The sequence below is a fragment of the Pinus tabuliformis genome, chromosome 2_2 (genome assembly GCF_031772625.1).
Source record: "Pinus tabuliformis cultivar Carrire ecotype Pingquan chromosome 2_2, CPIR1, whole genome shotgun sequence".
NCBI lineage: Eukaryota > Viridiplantae > Streptophyta > Pinopsida > Pinales > Pinaceae > Pinus > Pinus tabuliformis.
In genome coordinates this window covers 562,902,599-562,923,211 of record NC_142300.1, presented here as the reverse complement: position 1 = coordinate 562,923,211, position 20,613 = coordinate 562,902,599, and the positions used below count along the sequence as shown (strand labels likewise).

At 36.8% G+C, this 20,613-nt stretch overlaps 1 pseudogene; it reads right to left on the bottom strand.

The window, feature by feature from the left end:
• Nucleotides 1-2,400: 2,400 nt before the first annotated feature.
• LOC149193894 (bifunctional riboflavin biosynthesis protein RIBA 1, chloroplastic pseudogene) lies at nucleotides 2,401-16,525 on the bottom strand (annotated as a pseudogene).
• Between the last annotated feature and the right edge of the window lie 4,088 nt (nucleotides 16,526-20,613).

The window sequence follows — 20,613 nt, the reverse complement described above, 5'->3', positions numbered from 1 at the left end:
CGATCAAACCTACAAAAAGTCGCATCCGTTGTGAAAATTGTTGAGTTCGACTATTTATTCTCAATTGAGGTGCCTCATTTTAAGCTGGCATGGGGAAAATATCTACGAAGCATTAAATTATGTCCTTTTATTGAAAGAAGAAGAAGACTCCTCCTCGATGAATCTATTAGATGAATACTAGAGAAAAATGCAAAATGCTTGTTTTAGTATTGACCCCTATAAGGTTATTTCCAAGCTTGAAGAGGACGGTAAAGGTGATAATAGTGTGGTAAACATTTTAGCCAGGAATGATATGCTTATGTGGCGCTGAGTTGGAACAAAATTCCCTATGGTGCGGTCAGAACAAATTTCTTGGTGTGGTAAGCAGGGAATTGTCTATATGTTGAGTTGAGCCTCATGTGTGAGGCTACATTTAATATCTTTTATAGGAAAGAAATACATGTTTTCATGGTCTAAATTCATTGATATAAAATTATGATGAGGATAATGAAGGCAAAGAGGGTTCTTGAAGTTACCATTAGTCTTCAAGAAGATATTAATGGATTTTGATGAAATCTAAATGCGTTATGGGTTTTTGTTAACCTTTGTTTTTAATGTATCTGACTTGAGATTGTTGTAATGAGGTATTTTTGTTGTGGGGGTTGCATAATCTGTTGTACCCGACACCCCAAAGTTGATTTTGCCAAGTATGTTGTAAGCCTTGTTGAGTCAAACAAGCAATGTTTATCCCTCTTAGGTAGAGAGAGGGTGAGATATCAAGTTGTGGAATTAACCACCAGGTAGATACGAGGGTGTACTCGTATGTAAGCTTGATGAGTATTTGTTGAGTAAGGAATGTATTGTTTATACCTCTTCAGTAGAGAGAGGATGTGACATCAAGTTGTGGAATTAACCACTAGGTAGATACGAGGGTGGTAGGTGTACTTGTATCTAAGCTTGATGTGTAATTGAGGAAGTTAAAATGTGAGATGGAATCAGAATTTAAGGAATCAAGTCAAGAAGAGTTTAACATGATTGATGAACCATGTAGGTGAAAAGGATTCCTAGAGAACTGGCGAGTACAACGGATGGTACCCATGTACCTCGGTAGATGGATTTATTTTTATATGGACATCAATAATCAATTGTATGCAGGTACAAGAGAGAGAAGAAGAATGTCTATTGTGAATAAATCCCAAAGAGAAGATAATAACAACTCAAGACAATGCTTTTTGGAGTCATGCATATCATAAAATCAATGTGTATACATATTTACGAAGCCCTCACCGAAGTTTTTTTTGGTTAAATAATTAAGGGGAGAATGTTAGAGATAATTATTTCACCGCCATGGTAGAGTTGGCACCGCCTTAGCTTCTTCAGAGTTGAACAGTCAACAATGCCTCCCACCGAACACCGCCTTAACTTATTCAAAATTGAAAGAGAAACACCATCTGGAAAATACAATAATCTAATGAATGTAACCGACTCAAATTTTAATATAAATATGGATGCTCAGCAAGAGTCAGATATACCACTCTCTGTTTGAGATTTATTTGCTTAATTGAGAAGTTGTAGCTGCATTTTGGTCTGTACTATTTCCTTTCAACATGAACTTAACTCACAACACTTAGCTCATTGGGAAAGTGCGCATTGAAAAAGACCAACATGAACAAGGGTGGAATTGAAAATCACCGTAAATATTTTCCATTTTAGCATATTATTCACACTTGTTGTCTAGATACAATGTGGTGGAAAAAATATTCATATCATATATTTTTCAAAATTTTTACTTTATTTTATTTATACAATGTTATTTAATATTAATGAAAGCTATTTCATCTCATAAAATTAAGTATATTACTAAAATTGTAATTTCAAAATTAAATAACATATTAAATTTGATATTATTAAAAACTAAATAACTTAATAAATTTAATTATTTTGACCAGTTCAAAATTGGTAAAACCATGTCAGCAATAGTTCCCCTATCATTATATATATATATATCTATATATATATATATATATATATATATATATATATATATATATATATATATATATATATATATATATATATATATATATATATCAATAGATAGATAGTTCACGGTCTCCAGAAATTGATGACCACAACTTCATGACCACAAAATATTTGTACTAGGTAGATTTACTGGAATAATGTGCTACATCGATAGAAAAGTCTACATAATATTTCTACTACTATGGAAACGTCCCCAAATTATTTCTACTACATCCATGGAAACGTCCACATTATATTTATGCTACTAGTAGACTCCAATAGACAACAGGGTTCCTGGTAGCTACCAATAGACTATTAGTTGATATAATCATGAAGACCTTGTTCATATATGATGACCAGCCATCTCAAGAAGTTGTGGAGGATGCCATATCAAAATCACTAAGAGAACCTGCATTTGTAAAAACATTTGATGCTCCTCTTGTTCAATATACTAAGAAACATGTGAAGGTTGGGTTTCTTTTTAGATTCCTTAGCACTGTTATTCATAAGAGTCAACAAGCAGCCAACAACATCCACATTAGCCTCAACAGTATCACGACTTTCATTGTGAATACTGTAAGCTCACCTTTTGTGTCCCAAACCAATACTACTATCCTCATGACCACACAAGTAAACCAACACTCCTCTCCCAACTAGCTCAATCTGTTGCATAGTTCGTGCCAGTTGGTTTTCATAGTCACACCTAGCCAACCCAAAGATATCTCCCATGAGACATTCAAAATGAACCCTCACCAATACATCTAGTCCATCACCCATGTTACTCTTAACCATGGCAATATGTTCCATGCCATCCAACTTTGAATGGTAGCAATATGCCTAAAATGGTCTCGACATTATAGGCAACCTAACAAAAGCACTTAGTTCAACCAACTTTTCATGTTTCTTCCTATACCTAACAAGATATGCAATAGATATAAGTGGTAAATTATGCTCATTTGCAAATTTTTGCAACCTTGGTAAGCGATCCATTGAACCATCATCATCAACTATCTGATAAAGCACTGCAGTAGGATTTAATATTGCTAATGTTGGAAGATCTGCAGATGCTTCTGTATGACCAGATCTCTGTAGGACTCCCCCTTCTCTGTATTTCAGAGGGAAGGTATGACCAGGTCTCCTAAAATCAACAGGTTTAGAATATGGAGATGTGAGGGCCAAAATTGTCTTCACCCTGTCTATTGTTGATACCTCAATAGTTGTACCCTCTTTTGCATCCACAGATATTCTAAATGCAGTAAGAAGCTTCTATTCATTTTCTTTGTCTGGTACCATAAGTGGCAATTCAAGCCTTCTTAGGACTTCTTCCTTTATGGAAGATGATTTTTGTAGTTGATTCAAGCTAGTTATAGTTTCCACTTTAGTGTAAAGTTCTATATTCTTCAATTATGTAATATCCCTTTTGTTTGATTGTTTTGTAATAGTCATATTTTTTTATGACACTAACATATACATGAGCTGCGATGGAGTTGCAATATGTGTTGGGTTGGAGCTTACTCAACACTTAATTGTTGTTATGCTTGGATTCATTGCAGCACATAGGTGACTTTGTCCCATCTTCTCATTGTCTTTCTTTAAACAATCGTCTAACTTGTGATTATTACCAGTTGCCTCCCAAGGAGCCATATCAGGCATATCAGGTAAAGTTGTAAGGACACTATTAATTTTTCTCGCCAACAGATATTTTGGGTCTCTAACAAAAGAAACAATAACTAGTCTCTATTAAAGGTTACTAGATGGACTCTCTATATGTAACATAAGAATAACAGGTTCATACATAGGCAGAATATACACATGCTTCCCATGCCTAACATATTAGTGTTCATGAGCCTGCACTACATCCCCTAATCTTATTTTAAGATATTATCTAACAACTTTGTTCCTTCTGACCTTATTCTCTTCACAAGTGTCATCAGCCAAAACAATGCAAATCATATCCTTTCTCTTTTCACTCTTAAAAAGGGTGCTATTTCCCCTGAAAAATACACTGCTTTCATAGGCTCCTCTTGCTGTAGTCCCCCACTAGATTCATTACCTGAAAGTACTTCAAGAAAGCCTTCAAGATTAGAAACACATGTCAAACTCAGGAAAGGATTATCTTTAAAAATAATTGGCCTGTCGAGTCAGATAAGTGTGGGTCTTAAAAGTGATTCTAGTTGCATATGTGTTTTAGGTAGATCACCTAATGGAAGAGGCTTGTCTTGAAAGTCCTCATAAAAGTTTGCCTTTATGATAATGGAATTCTCGAAGGGATATACACCATGGAACATTTCAGAGGCCATGAGTACTGATTCAATAGTGGGCTTTTGGGGTTCCTTCTGCAAACTAAGCTTTTTGTTATTCTCCTCTTGAAATTGATTGATTCCATATTGTCCACATACATACAACAATTTCTCAGGGCCTTTTCTATGCATGTGGAGAGGAGCTTCAATTTGAATGGGAATAGAAGACAATGTCTAGGGTGCATATGTATTAAGGCTTCCTCTACTCTGCTGCATCTCATTCCAAAGAACACCTCCTAGGTCGTGAAGACAATTAGAAACACTTCCATATAAAGCTAAAAATTCAACTGTGATGTCCCCTTCACTAGCAATAGGGTCATCTACCCTTTCAACTAGGAATAATAGTAATGCTAGATATAGCTCCCTTTGCTATTGATTTGAATATTTCAAGAGTGGAATGCAATTATTCAAGGTACAATCTCTTTGGAAAACTGAAGGAGATCTGTTGGTTGGTTCATACTTCAAATGATCACCCTCATCCACTGCAAATTTTCTTTCAACATATGTTGAATTTTTGCAGTGTTCAAAACAATGGTGTAATTTATAAACAAACAAGTCAGATTTACAAAGGCCACACCAACCTTCGCTAAAAAACACTAAGGCATCCTTCATAGAATTGTGTTGTTTCCTTCATTGCAGACCAGTAAAGGTTTCATTGGACAATGTTGTTGTTGCTAATTTCTTCTTCTCAAGTTTTGAGACACGCTTGACCAAAGTCATATTTTGACCTTCCTCATTATTTCCACTATGGAGGTTTTTCTTTATCTGTAGATTCTATTTTAGCTTAATGACATCATAGGTATTCTTTACCACAAGAATATCTTGTTCAAAATCTAAGCCAATACCATTTACATGATTCACATCAGTTTCCATATTCTGTTTCTTGGGAAATCCTAATTTTGGTTGACGCAACTTTGTAAATTTTTCTTTAGTGGGAGTTAATAAGAAGAGTGCAAAATGTTTTATACTTCTCCCCCTAGTGAAAAAGAAGGACCTCAAAGGAGATCTGATCCATATTCTCCATAATTCTCAAAACCAGAAGAACTGCATGCCAAATTTTCTTAGCATTAGGACAAAAAATAAAAAGATGATCAACAAATTCATCGAACTATTTTCATAGGAAAAAACAGTTTGGCCTAGTGAGGCATCTTTTTTGCAGGTTCAACTAGGTTGGAACTTTGTCTTGAAGAACAAGCAAGGTGAATCATTTTAGGTTGTTGGGAATATTCCATTTCCAAATAAATTTGTTCCACCAATTGGAATCTTGGACCATTGCAAAATGGGCTATTGCCCCATATTAACCAAGACCAAATGTTTCCTTACCTGAGGAGGAATACAGTTCCAGAGTTGGAAGTCCTTGGAGTTACTTAAATAGACCCCATTGATAATTTATCTCCTTCATGAAAGAGTTCCACTCCTTTGCCAAAGAACCATCCAGTCCCAACTTAGCATAAATCAACTAGTAGTTCTTAGAAGATAGAGCAAAGACCATTCTTTAGCATTATGGAGGGAGAAGAGGCATTTTTCATTTAGGCATTGGATCAGATCAGAAGATAATTTGAAGACACAAGAACCACCTATAAAAGGGTCCTTTCCTAAGCTCACTTTCTTACCATCCCCAACTTTCCAGGAAAGCCAATTAAAAAGGAATGGGAGAGAGTCAATAAGGGCCTTCCAAACAATGGATCCCCTCTTGACAAGTTTGTTTGCTTCTCCTCCAAGAACTTCCATCACCAACACTCTTTTTAGATGCTTTTCCTTCAAAAATTGGCCCCAAAGTCCCACACCAAATAGGCCTCTCCACATAATTTTTACAGCCAAAGCTTTACCAAACTAATGTAGATTTTTAAAAACCCACCCACGAAGACTTTTGGTTTAGACATGGAGTCCCAACAGGCTAGGTGAATACATTTATTACTATTTTACCATTCCTCCATAGGAAGTTGAACAGTTTTTTCCTGAGATTATTTATAATAGAAATAGGGATATTAGCTACAGACAACCAATAAACAAAATTTTTGTAGCACATATTTTACTAAGACTTGAATGGAGTAAAAACAATGGATAAATAATTTCTTACTAGTTTCCTCTCTAGATCTACTAAGGAGACATATTCCATGCCTTATTTCCACTTTAAGAAATTGACTGAAAGTAAGGATTTTACCCATAAGAGTATGCCACATCAATATTTTTGTTTTAGCTAGTGAAATTTTCTTCTATAGATTGGACCAACACCACTTAGCATTTACTTCTAAATTTAAATCTTAACTCTATTGTGAAAACCCCTCCAACTTCATTCAAACTCTAGATTAAAGAATCGTAGTCTTGTGTTAATATAAACCAATCCATTTCTAACTCAAATATAAATGTATGCAAAGTATGAATAAAATCCCCAATCAGGCCTGATATTTAGCGAAGAGCCACCCTTGTGACTATCAACTTGTATACTTTAGTTTGTTGATTTGATTTAACATGAAATAATTGGATTCATGTAAGTGACAAAGCAGGTTATCTAACAAAAGTATTTATTGACTATAACACATAATAGTATCTTTTCCCAAGCTAATTTTGAACCATTCCCAACCCTCTAGGCTAGAAATTTCTTCAGAAGAGGGAACACTAATGAAAAAGATTTCCAATGATTAGAACCTCTATAAAATCATTTTAGCTCCTAGTGGATCCATTCAATAATTGAACCAAGAGAAATATAATTTTGCACAAGAATTTTTTCCAAAGTATTTTAGAGGAAATGAATAGATTTAGCCATTAATGAACACCCAAAGGTAAAATATCCTTCAATCCCCAATCTCCCCTAGCCTTAGGTTTTGTTATATTTTCCTAGCCATCCCAATGATACCTCTTAAAGTTTAAGCACCCTTTCTAGAGGAAATTGTTACAACAGTTTCTGATATTTTTTCTACCACACTCTTTGGGATTGAGGAAAGAGTGTTAAAAAATAAGGATAGTTTCTAGAATGTTATTGAAAAAACCAACCTACCTCTATGAGAGAGCCATTTGTGACACCAAAGACTAATCCATTGTTCTAAATTTTTAACAATCCATTTCAAGTCATTTCATCTATGAAGCAAACCCATGGCACATCCTTGTTTTTCCAAGGTTATTCAGCCTCATCCTTATGCAACCTTAGATCTCGGTGAGAAACACCTTGATGGACAAAGGTAGTTGCGAGAGAGGCAGTTGTAGAGCTCAAGGGTTGATGAACCAGAGGAGCAGTTGTGGATCCCGAGACTTGTGTGTGGGGAAGGACTTTTACAGCAGATGATGGGCAGTGCTCCTAGCCCGTGTTCATTATGGGAGATGGAAATCTTGCGGTGATAGGTGGCAGCCCTCCGTGCTTTATGTTGGTCTTCATCGATGCAACGCAGGAAGACCATAGTGGGTTGAAATCCCTGAGTAGCTGAGGAGCAAGAGTGGGAAGTTGAGAGTTGTTCACAAGTGGAGTTGTGAAAAACTCGACAGTAATCTTGATGTGTTGTGGCCTTGATGGACGAAGGCACCAATAGAGAGTAGATTGGATAGTCAAGGTTCAGTGGCCAGATGGACTTAGAGCATTGAGAGAGGCAGGAGTTGCAGATCGGGAGCCGAAGGACTTGGCAGGTATAGGGTATGACTGAGAGGAGTTGAGGCAGACTGCGACAGCCAAATGGTCATAGTATCTTTTCTTGTACTAGTGGATGTATGAGGGCCATTATCCCTGGTACAGGAGCCCTAAATTGTTGTATTAGATGTTGTTAATATAACAAAGTTGGGTTGAAAAATTAAAAAGTTGTCTATGTTTTGTGCGTATGTGATTTACTGCTTTATATTTCCATTGTGAAAAGTAGTTTATGGTTGAGATTCTTGGTTTTGTAGCGCCAATGATTTTAAGACTCTAACCTAGACCCAAGGTTGTGGAAATTTAACAGTGAAATGCTTTACACTAAGGTGAAATATTTTGTCATAAAATTCCCATAACAGATATTTCTTCATGGTTGAACAGAACACTGAGACCTTGTACAATTTGTCTATAGTTGAGAATTTTGATATTTTTGTAATTTTACTATTTCTAACATCTCAGTGTATGGAGCACTAAGTTTCCTCTTGTAAGATCAATTGGCTTGTCATTCTGAAGTTGGAGGAGTGAATCTTGATGAGTTGCCTTATTTCTTATGATTTATCTTCCATCCATTAAAATACAGAGCAGTCATTGCCCTATGAATATACTTTATTGATTTTTGACACCAATCAGTAGAGAAGGAAGGATAAGGATCTGACATACTTCCTTCCATATACTGTCCAATAGGAAGAGTTGTAGAATATTTAGAAATGAGAATACAAAAACCGATTCAATAGGTCAATTCCATCTACATTTTCCATTATGGATCTAACTAGTATGTTAAAAATAATCCTCTCCAGTATTTGATGGTCACACCCTTTTGTATACAAGAATATTGATGCTCTTCCTTGCCACAAGCTTGCAGGCATCTTCTTGTATTGACATATGAACTGTGATATTAATTTTTTGTCTTGCACATTAAACTTTGAATAAATCATAATTAGAGCTCATGGTATAGGGCCAATCAGGAGTGATGTTCCTTCCATTTGTAACTAGTTTTCTGGATTGTAGGAAAGATGTTGCATTTGTTGAGTGATCTACCTTCTGGTTTAGTCCTCTTACCACATCGTAGAAATCAATGAAATCAAACCTTTTTTTCCTATCGTTTGATTCTTGAGATTGTTCTTGCATGATTAAGAACCACTGGATTGGATAAATTTGGCATGTATCTCATAATAAGAGAAGAATATTCTATGATGACCAGTTGATCAATTATTTGATGCCTCCCTAGACCCCACCCACAACTATTTCTATTCCCCCCAAGATGTTGAGAAAGAGTAATTTTTCTGAGATCTGTCATTTTTGGGATTCATCCTCATCCATTCAAATTTTCCACATCTCCACTGATCTGGGTTTCTCGAGGATACATTTTGGATGTGCCATCCCTCTTGGAAATATATCTTTGATCCAACTCTTTTCCTTCTACTCTAGTATCTGGATATTCTTCCTCTTCATTCCATTAGCATGTATTGTTTCCATCAACATCCCTAAAATTTGGCTACTACTTTTTTGACATATTGTTTTCTTGATGGATGATAATTATGTTTCTATCCAACCTCATTTGCAGACATATGAATTTAGGCATGGTCGAAGAGGTGTGTTTTAGAATTTTTTCGTATTTTTTGTGCCATGAAGTGAACATCTTTGCTCACGTTGAAGGTAGAGCCAACCAGGGAAAAATTTAATGTGGCCATGCTAATGAAAGGTATTAGTATTGTTGTAGTGTGTTTTCTTAACTAGTGACACTCAGGCCTCAACTATAACCCCATGCTTCCCACTTACTCTATTGTGTGGGAGTCCACAATGGCCATTTGTGTAAGCAGGGGTATTCCTTAAGTTTTTCCTCTTATTACAGGTGAATCGGTAGTTAAAGCTTATTGAATTGCCTTTGATGTCATGGAAAGGGTGGTGCACACTATACGTACAACAATATTTGCTCATTTATCTTGAGACAACCATTTGTGAAAGATGTAATAATATTTTTTTCATAAGATGATGGATTGACTTCTTAAAGCTTTAGAACAATGGGATTTAGCAGTGTTTATGCCATTGGTCATACGACACTTTTGCTTGTTATTAATATTCTTTTCAATGCTCAACGTGTTGGTTGTTTTGAAAATATGAAACTACTACCATGCTATGATTTCCTCACCTAGAATCCAATGCACCAAATGGATTTATGGGTGTTATTATCACTTCCCATAAAGATTGTTGCCCACATATGGATAAATTCTACAGCCCACCATGTGGCACAAATGATAGTATCCTTGTAATTATGTTGGAAGATGATAAAGTGGGTATTCTATTCTTAAAAACACCGCATTATGATGTAGTTTCTTTGCAATTTGCTTGTTTTGAAATTCATTTTCTAACCTTTTACACAATTTTTGTGTATGATTTTTGAAATTTCTACCATCATATGAATTTCATGAATAAAGGATTTCTTACTGTTGTTAAATAGATGAATGTGCAAGAACTACCTCCAAATTCAACTATGAAGGATTTGCTAGACAAAATAGCTTATGGCAGTTCACTTTTTACATTATATGGTTTGCCAATACAAGAGGGGCCAAGGCATTTGAGCCATAGACTTTGGAAATGTTTCTAGTAGGGATTCCTATGGTTTTTAATGTTGTGACCTCATGGTTATTTTGGGCAAGAAAATGTCTTAGGAATGCTAGACAAAACACTGGTGGACAGGTAAAATCGGCAAAATGTATCCCTACATTTGAATCTTGGGAAGAAAACATATGATTGTTATCATTTAAATGATCCATATCTCCTGGAGCCCAAAACTCCATTTGCTTTAGATAAGCTTTATCTATAACCTCATAAGAAACCCTATTATAAGATGAAGCACCATTATGTCCTCTTGAGTCTTGAAAAGGTAAGATGGAATGAAACTAGATGAGGACCAGATCCAGGTTTACCATGTCAGAACCTAGGTTCATTAAGATGACGATATTGGTTGGAAGATATCCACTATACAAACTAGGACCACCCATACTTATCATTGCCATCTCTCTTTCATCATCAAGACTAACATATTAAGGACCTGTAACCTGTGGAGGCCCATGGTAGTCATTGCAATGTAATTTATTAGAATACATGCCATGTCCACAAGTTTTTATATTTAATCTCTACATCCAATGTGGCCATTTCTTATTATGACATTTACCACATCCTAAAATGGCATCATTCACATCATTTTGAAGAAGTCTACAAAGGTCGACATAAATTTTTTCACATTTACAAGTTCCCTCACATTTGTCAGTTTTTGAAGCTCAAACACTTTCATAACAAAAACAGGTAAAGTCAAGCAAGAAAAATGGTCCACTCTCTTTTCAACTGCTGATATTAGAATGAAGTTTTATTAGAGGCACTGTTTGTTTGTTTGTTTTGGTTAGAAAAGGGTTTGCTATTGGTTTTAGGTAACTTTCAATTTATCATATGTAGCATGTTGAGAAATGGGAAAGAATAATGTGTGACATTTATCTTGTAAAAATTGATGCCGAATGAAAGGATACGGAGTTTAACCAAGCTACAACTCACTTTGGTAAAAGTGGAGAAACATCTTAAAAGGTTGTCTAAGAATACACCATATACAGAGTTTGAACATAAGCAATATATGGATTTTTCTTTTGCAGATATTTTCTTTTTTTCTACCCAAGATATCATAGCAAGAAAAATATTGATATTGTAGAAATTGTTTGAGGACCTCATTGAGGTTGATTTTTTTGATGTCATGCTTGATTGATACCTTCTCATATGTCAGGAAGAATTTAAATATGAATTAATATGTTCTTGAAACAAATCAGATTCAAATTTTATAGATATAAAAGATAAAAACAAATGTTAATGCCTTCATTTGATTGTTACTTGACTTTGTTGTGGGTAGGTTATAGGAAATGTGATTGGAAAAAGGATGGGGAGACAATGCAGAGCATGTCTTGGATATGATTCATTTGCTGTTAGAGATCCTTCAAGCACTTGAGCCATCGACTTTGGAAATGTTTCTAGTAGGGATTCCTATGGTTTTTAATGTTGTGATTCTTTCACCTCATGGTTATTTTGGGCAAGCAAATGTTTTAGGAATGCCAAACAAGACATCGGTGGACAGGTAAACATATTTTTTATAATTGCAATCTCCATTCCATGATATCCTCTCTTTATTGTTTGATTGTATTTTGAATGTTTCTTTTCATTTTGTTTTGTCCTTTAACTATGACATAGAGAATACTTTGTATCATGTCCACTTAAATAACAACCAAAGGTTGAAGATGAAATTAGCATTACATGATATTGATTGGAATCCTTATAGCTATTTTGTGTTTAAAACAATTCATGACTATAAAAAAAAGTTTACTTTCGTCTTGTTATTTGAGCACATGTTGTTTATATACTTGACCAAGTTCATGCATTAGAAAATGAAATATTGTGAATAGAATGACAAGAATTAAACATCACACCTCAGATTATTTGTTTTCACAAGTTATCTACAGCTTGAGATTTTTAGCATGTAACTTAGTTGGCATGATTGTGCCTAAGCTTTCCTTGAAGGTTGAATACTAATTTACTAAAGTATTATTTTATATGGTGACATTTTATTTTCTTTTTTTATACAGGTCATCTAGCCACATTATAGTGGCCACTATCGCCCAATTGAAGAAAATTTGTTCGAGTTTCTTGCTTGTATGGGGAAAAATGGCTTTGACATTGTTGATGTTGAGGTATATGTCATATAAAATCTTTATAGTCTACTTTAGTTTATATTCTAGTGTTCATTGTATTTAATGTCTTACACTCTGCATTGTATATTCTTTTGTTTTTAGAAAAGGAACTCAATATTGATGGTAAGAAGCAGGAATTGAAGAAAGAGGTCGAGAGCAATAACACTGGAGCGACAAATGAAAAAAGAGAGAGACAAGAGATACCCTTAGAGTCAATATCCAACATAAGAAACACACATAGACACTGATGGTCAAGTCTTCAAAGTTGGTGAATTCACCTGCAATGCCTTGGTAGCACAATGATAATGTTTTGAAGTGATGAAACATCATTTCATGTGTAAATTGTAGTCCAACCAATATTAAGTTGGAACCTCATATTGTAATACCTTAACATTTCATATAATATAATTTATGTGGTTGCAATTATTTATAGGTGCACTTGATATTGTTTAGTATTGTAATTAACATATGCAACTTTGCGTTTTCATATTAGATAAACATGCACATTGTATGACATTTTTTAAATTTAGTTGCAAAATCATACTAATTAATTTATGTTGATTAATCATGAACACATAAAATCAATCTAAACTATTAAATTAGTAGGCTATATTGATTAATGATGAACACAAATAAACTGAATATACGACTAAATTAATCATTTATAATGATTATTAATGAAAGTAAATGAAATGAATATAAACTACTAAATTAGTCATTTATATAATAAATATGAAATTACCAAAAAAAGATAAATGACTACTGCAAATGATAAATTTGTGATTACAAATGATGACTAAATTTTGCATATATACGACTATTAGTGGAAAATTTACAGTATCTTATAACACGACCAAAAGTTAGTCATATTTCTCTGGTCATTAATTGGTTTCAAACGATGACTAAAATTTGCATATATATGATTATTAGTAGCTAATTTACAGTATCTTATAACACGACTAACATTTGGTCATATTTCTTTGGTCATTAATTGGTTTTCTCGGGTGATCATATAGTAATATATTTTGTTGTATATTTGGTCATTAATTGTGGCAATTAATGACTAAATCAATGACTAAATTAATGACTAAATATACTACTAGATGATTAAATTGAGACAACTAATTAATGACTAAGCTAAAAATGACTAAAAGTTGGTCGCATTATAAGATACTGTAAATTAACTACTACTGGTCATCGACTGAAAAATGGTCAATTATATGCAAATTTTAGTCATTTTTTTAGTAAGTAATTAGCCATTTTGTACTAGTGAGACCCAATCGAAGTGGGGTAGGAAAACAGGGGAGGAAAATATGAAAAAACTTACGCATGCATACAGTGGGGGAACTCTAGCATAAGTCAAGTCCCTAATTTCATCATGGGAGGCGAAATTGAATGCCAAGGCTACGGTAGAGCCGCTCCAAGCGGAGGATTGGGAACCCATGTTCTTAGACCTAAGACACACTTGAGGTAGTCATACTCTCTTCAAACAGACAATCCAACTCTACTGGGTTATGAAGAACCTACTGGAAAAAGCAATAACAACAACCAGGAATTTGGAGGATCTGCCGCAAACCCAACAAGAGGGGCCTAGCTTAAAGGATATTCAGAGGGAGATCGAAGTAGTGCAGGTGCAGCAAACCACTAGAATGTCCACTTAGGCTGAATGGAAAAACAAATTCAAAGCTTGCTGCAGAACGAAATGCCAGTATCGGGTGCCAAGGACCCAACTCCCATAGAATTGTCAGACGACTAAATGTTGAGAAGTTAGGAAGTAATGAATCTTTTATTATTTTGTTACAATGATCTCATCAGATAGAATTTACTTTGATAGTAGTATGTTTAAACTTATAGTAGACATAATAGTTTATTTAGCCTGGATGAACATGCTCAAACTATTTAAGTTTTGGATGACATAAGATGCTGATCGGTGACCAACATACCTGGTTTCCTTCAATTAGGTTGAGGGCACTGGACATAATTTTGTAACCTGCCTTATATATGATTAATACAAAATAAAGTTCTGCCAAGCTTCCATAAAAAATAAAAAAGAAAAAATAACTGAAAACAAAGGTACATGCCCATACAAGTCATATTGAAGCCTCAACCAATGGCATGTACGACTACTCATCAAATGAATCAACCAATTGAAGCACACTTGTGGACCTTGGATGGGTCTACCAAACAAATTACACCGCGATAGTTTTGTCCCAAGGATCAAACTAGATCTGACTACGCTAAGTTCTTAACAAAAGCTCAATAGGATAGAAAAACTCAAGATGCCCAAATTCCTTGCTCCTCTCCCATTTTATAGGCTTGATGGACTCTCTAGAAGCCTTTATTTTATTATTTTCCCCAAAAAATGAATGTAAATATGATGGGCAGATACCACGACAAATTCCATGGTCAAATATCGTCCATCTCGACCATATAAAAAAAAAATATATTACACTAAGAAAGATAGAATATTATCGTTTTTTAATAACATATACCATTAAAGAAAAATACAATCATTTAACATTTTTCCATTAAAATTTTAAAGTTAAGAAAGAAGAATAAATTACATGCTAGAATATTACACATACATTTCTACATATTAGAAAAATACAACTATTTTCATTTTAAACAATGCATCAAAAGTATGACATAACTTTAAAATATGCATAGACACGGCAAACACCACATAAATTTAGCGCGCGCGCACACACACACACACACATATATAAAATTTCATCATTTAAATACTAAAACATTAAGTCAATAAAAATATATCAGTACTTTTCATAAAAATAAAATATTATTATTAAAAAAGCTTAATATTTATATTATATTTATACAAATTTTAATAAAATAAGAATTATATATATAAAAAGGTTATTTAATAGTTTAGATTTATCCCTTTTTTATATATAAAATTTTCAATATCTCTCTAAATTAAAGAATAAACTATCTTTTTAGATTTTAATTGTCACTAACATATTATGAAAAAACACCATTATAAGTTTGTAATCATACTTTAATAACATATACATAACTATTATTTTGACAATATTATACAAATAATATCAAATAAGTGCAAATTATTAACATAAAAATAACCACCAAATTATTAACATAAAAATAACCACCTTAAAACAAGTTTTACTTAAATAATAAAGAAGAGACGTTTCTAATTGATATACAAATCTCCCACTTATATTCTTCCCAACATTAACATAATATTATTTTGGCTAACAAAATATTATATTCACTAAGATTCAAATCTCTCAATTATATATTTTCTCATACTTTTCCTTTATATATTAGTATCCAAAGGCATCCACCACCCACTGTCCAAGTGTCGTTCTTCAGTCTAAAACATCTCACATTTTGGGCTTCTACCTCTCACCATTTCCAGAAGGATGATACCATAGTTGTATACCTCAACCTTAGAGGTGATTTTCAAACCAGCTGCATACTCTGTAACACACAAAGCCAAGCACATGCAGAACCAAACTTCCATAATAAAAATTAATAAAATATGCAAACGCAAGAGGGCCAATTATCTAGATTGTACCTGGTGCCATGTAACCAATGGAACCCCAAACGTTGGAGGTACTCAACATGTCACTCATGTCGACATATCTCAAAATTCTTGAGAGCCCAAAATCAGCAATTGCAGGTTTGAGGCTGAAATCAAGCAAGATGTTGGAGGGTTTGAGATCACAATGAAGAATATGTTCTAAACCCTCTTCATTGACGATAAAGCTCTATTCACCACTCCCACTGCAATACTCACCACAGATTCCCAATCCAGAATTTTCTCCTGTATTTTCCTCGTCAAGGTTCCATTCGGCATCATCTCCATAACCAGTGAAACCATTCCAGGCTTGTTTCATTAACCCAACAATCCAACTAGATTTCAATGTCGTGTCATGGCCAATACCCGTAATTCACCGATTAGATTACCGTGCAATGACTCCATGCTCGTATCTTCTTTGAATCTCTTAATGGCGACCTCCAAGCCATCAGTGTAACGCCCATGAGTTATGGTTCGTTTGGTGGTGGGCACACGACGGACGGGCAAGCGACGAGCTGGGTGGTAACCAGCGAGTTGGGGCGCACCCGCATGGTGCGACGAGCTAACTGAATGGAGGAGACGAGCCAACGTGCGACATGAAGAGTCATCACAAAAATGACTAAGTGTTGGGCGGTGGAAAGTTTATATGTGGGGGTGGTCCCGCACATGGGCGCCCACACCATGGGTTGAAGCGACGAAGGGGTGAGTTGGATGAAACGGTGGGTCGGCTTGGTGAGTCGATGCCCCTACCGATGGGCCAACTTCCATATAAGTAGAACTTTGGATTGGTGGAAAATATCATCCAAGAAAATTTTCCAATTGTTTATGCAAGCTAGGACGGCAAGCTACTTGGAGAGTCTGAAATTGGGCGAAGTGTAGGTAGACTCTTGGGCCATAGCACGGAGTCATAGCAAACGCAGAAAACGGAGCCACAGGTCATGTGAAGGCGTTTGGGAGAAAGCGTGCGAGGGCGTCAGCCTGAATGACCAAATGGGCGAGGATGCCTAAGGGCATTTTTCTGAACGATCGTTTGAAGGCGTTCAGACGAGGGCATGCGAGGGCATCTACTTGAACCACTGAAGGGGCGAGGTCGTTTGAAGGAGAACGGGCGAGGGCATTCAAGGGTGTTTGTCTGAACGATCATTTGAAGGTGTTCGGGCAAGGGCATGCGAGGACGTTTGCCTAAACAACCGAACGAGTGAGGTCGTTCGAAGGCATTCGAAGTTGTGCGAAGGCGAATGAGCGAGGGTATGCGAGGGAATCCTCTTGAACAACTAAACGGGCGAGGTGTGCGAGGGCGTCAGCCCAAACAAATGAACAGGCAAGGGCGTCCACCTGAACGACTAAATGGGCGAGGGCGTTCGCCCGAATGGCTGAACGACGTGTTGAACAGTGCAACGATGAACGAGTTGCGACAGACAGTAGAACCAGTGGGCACTCTGAATGGTGCTTCGGGTAGTCTGAACGGTGCAGGCCGGGTTGCATGGTTGTGACAGATATTGTACCAAGGAAACTTGGGGTTTCCTACGAAGACTGTAAAACTGTATATTTTGTGAAATATTGTTATTATCGGGCAGACTCATATTTCATGGAGTTACCCCTCCCATTACAATATCCGTTGTGCATTTATGTTGAATCGTAATAACAATGAAGATGATTAATTGAATGTTTCTGCTGTGTATGTGAATGTTATACTTAGGAAAGTTGAAAAATAAACTAAGTATAGAAAGCAGGCGTAGTACACACTTACAAGTATTGTTAAAAAGAAAGTGGGTGGTGGTGCCGCACTCGCCATCGTGCGGTTGGAAGAATACCGTCAGGGTAGGGGCGTGACAGGTGGTATCAGAGGCCTGATTCAGAGAATCAGATTTGTAGAAAAGCTAATCTCACTGCACTTCGTGACAGGTGGTATCATAGGTTGATTCAGTTGAACCAGGCGTATCGAAGGAAGTGTTACACTTCGTGACAGGTTTAGTAGGGGTGAAGCTTCGTGCCTGGGCCAAGCTGAATGACAAGACATGGCAAGTTTGGAAGAATGCAAAGGGAAGCTCTTGCTGACCTTATACAAGTTGAAGCTGATGAAAGAGGAGAACCCACAGATTCGAGGTGAACTTGAAGTCTTGGAAAGGAATGTTGAAGACGAACTTCTTCGACTTGGTTGGGCAATGGAGCAAGTTGCAGCTGCAGATTGCGATGACGAAGAAGAGGAAGTTGTGATGTTTGAGGATGTTGCAGATATGACGACGATGGAGGATGAACTTGAAATTGTTCAAGTTGGACCAGGATTGTGCAGTTTGCAAACATTGGTGGATGAGGATACTCACATGGAGGAGCCTCATGATGAAGTAAGTACTACTTATACTTGTGTTTCATTCGAGCTTTTGGAGGATGGACCATATGCAAGGAAGGGCAAAGTCAATTTGCTAATGCGATGGAGAGTCTTACCATGGATGTCTACGATGAGACCTTGTATGGAGAGGCAAGGACCATTCACTGTTGTAGAGCTTGTTGGGGTTGTTTGTGACCTTATGAGATAATGTGCAAATCTTGTGACAAGGGAGGAACATGATGGTCATTGCGAAGGAATGGGTCATGCTTTAGCCATATGGAGAAATTGGCTAAGTGCCCAACATGACTCATGGACAGATTGGAGAAGGGCACACACTTGGGTTTGATGATACTTGGGTGGACTTCTCATGGCCGAGACCAAGAAGAAGTCTTGGTGGAACCTTCAGTGGGGCAGCCATGGTGGAAGAGACTCATGTGATTTGATGATATGGTTTGGGTGGTTGAGTTCACTAGACCGGATTATAGACTTGGATGAGGATGGCCGATTGTTGTGATGGGTCTACTTAGTTGGACAATGTGGGAAGCTTGAGTCATGGACATTGAGTTGGAGACATGGAGCATGGCAGTCTTATGCAGGGACATTATGTAGGAGCACTTGTAGAGGTGTCTCTTATGGCCATCCAATGAAGAGAAGGTAGGGATGTTGTGCAGGTGGATTTGCTGATGTGACATGGGGGTGTTTTACTTATGAGCCGATGGAGATGTTGTGTACTCTTGTACAACAAGGCCATGGACTTGGTTGGACTTGTGAGCAGACTATGGGGCATTCCTACTACATGGAGAGCTGAGGCATCTTGCAGAGGCCTTTGGGGCTGAGACATTTATGCTTGCTAGGATTTTGGTTGGAGATGATTCATGGAGCTCATGATGGCATGAGGTTGTGACTTTTGTGGACTTCATATTATGGTGGACTTAGAGAATATGATGCATTGAGAAGCTGAGGTCAAGGGCTTTGATGTAGTATGGGGTGCATACTTTTGAGTACATTTATGGGTGTGCTTGAAAGAGTGACTTGATATGGAGGATCGATATGAGACACTTTGGAGTGACGGAGTTGCAGCGATGATGATGCCTTGGTGGCAACACTTGGGCATGGGTTGAGCCGAGACTTAACCACTTTTTACACATGGGAGCTGCTTGGTTTCTAACCATGGGAAGCACATGGATGATGAGACAGGTGTATACTTGTTTCTATGGCAGACTTGAGGGATGGCACATTACAGATATGATGGAGGTCGCTTCATGGACCTGGATGTGGCACACTGAGAGTCGGCCTGATGAGAGGATCTCTTCATTTTGAGGAGATGGATTTTACACATATGGATGATGATGTTGGTAGAGATGCGGCTAATTTCATGCAGCACATTGACACCAAACATCATGGGAAACATGTTACAAACGAGATGGAGTTTACTTCATGGAACTAGGCATGGCTTACATTTTGATGGAGATGGAGATGGATTCTTGATCGAGTTGATGTTGTGACAGGAGGCTAGGAGAAACAACTGATGATGGCATGAGGATGTGCATTCTTATGGTTTGAACGTGACAGTTGGACTGATCACCCGACTAGTTTGAATCATGGGGGTCGACAGTGTACAAAGATGTGTTAGCATTGTGTTGGAGTATCATGGCAGCAGTTCACACAATGATGATACATGATGAGGTTGACATGATATGTTGCACTGAGCATGTAGCTTGAGTTGGAGGGACCAACCTTCCATGGTGGGGTAGCATGTGGGGATTGCGACAGAGGTGGTTGATGATCATGGATTGAAGAGATTTTCCTATTCATGGAGACATGAGCCTTTATGGTTTATGCGATGGCAGAGCAGAGGCAGGCAACATGAGCATTTTGATGTTGGAGCTAGCAACACTTTGCGATGTCGTATGACGGTGTTATCGAGGATGACAACCATTTAGACTGGGGGAGAATGTAACGCCTACGAGTTATGGTTCGTTTGGCAGCAGGGGCATGACAGACGTGCAAGCGATGAGCTGGGTGGTAATCAGCGAGTTGGGGCACGCCCGCATGGTGCGACGAGCTGACCAAACAGA